The sequence below is a fragment of the Triticum urartu genome, chromosome 2A (assembly GCF_056163025.1).
Source record: "Triticum urartu cultivar PI428250 chromosome 2A, HENAU_Tu73, whole genome shotgun sequence".
NCBI classification, from domain to species: domain Eukaryota; kingdom Viridiplantae; phylum Streptophyta; class Magnoliopsida; order Poales; family Poaceae; genus Triticum; species Triticum urartu.
Genome location: NC_141874.1, coordinates 427077693 through 427078858, shown reverse-complemented (window position 1 = coordinate 427078858; position 1166 = coordinate 427077693).

The window sequence follows — 1166 nt, the reverse complement described above, 5'->3', positions numbered from 1 at the left end:
TGTCGGAAACTACGAACGACCCAGCGCGCTTTGTAGCGATCAAGGGTACCATTAGGACGGAGCTTATGTTTAAAGACCCACTTCTCAGTAATCATGTTGGCGTGCTGGGGACGGAGAACAAGCTGCCACGTCCGGTTGCGCAACAGGGCGTCAAACTCCTCTTGCATCGCAGCCATCCAGAGCGGGCCATGAAGAGTGGCTCGAACGGAGGATGCCAACGGCGACGGCTCAGAGGTGGACGCCGCATGGACGTAGTCATCCGAGGCGTAGTGCGAGCTCGGGCGAAAAACGCCCGTACGGGCGCGGGTGACCGGACCGGCCACAGGCGCCGAGCGGGCCGCGGGGGCCGGGGGGAGGGGGGGTGAGGGCCACGGGCGCCAACGTCGGCGCTGCCGGGGGCGCCAGCACCGCGGGTGTACACTACAAAAAAGACACATCGGTGACATTTTGGGCCTAACGAAATTTTTTTCTGTCATACTTATGACACTTCTATGACAATAATTGTGACAAAACCCGGTATCATCATAGATGTGGTGGGGTCCTACTTCTATGACAAAAATCATGGCAGAAAATGGGCTTTTTGTCCTGCGTGGGCCGAAGACGCAGCTGCATGACATTCTTTGGGCCGTCCATGACGGAGAAAACCATGGTAGAAGCGAGGGCCAGGAAAATATCGAGGGGGTTCCCGGTTACGGTGGGTGGTCGGGGCCGGGCAATGTGCGTTTCTCTCGTACGTACGCGCGTGTGTGCGATGCATTGCGCTCTAACTGAACCCGATCGAGGCGTTGGGCTCTAACTGAACTCGAGAAATTGCACTGCAGGCTACGCGTTACTAAACCTGAGCGATTGATCGACGGCTGTTAACTGAACCCGATCGAGCTATTCCTTCTCTACTGCTGCTAACTAAAGCCGATCGATGCTGCCTCTGGATGAACAGTGAGCGTTGTTGGGGGGTTTGGATGAATAGTTCCCGGTGGGGGTTGGATGAACAGGAACCTGTGGTAGTAGAGGTCGTTGCCGCTGGATGAACAGTACCCCGATCGATCAAGCCGGTGGATGAACATGACCCCGTGGAGGGCTGGATGAACAGGACCCCGTGGAGGGCCGGATGAACAGTAACCAGTGGACGGCTGGTTGAACAGTAGCCAGTGGAGGGCTGGATGAAC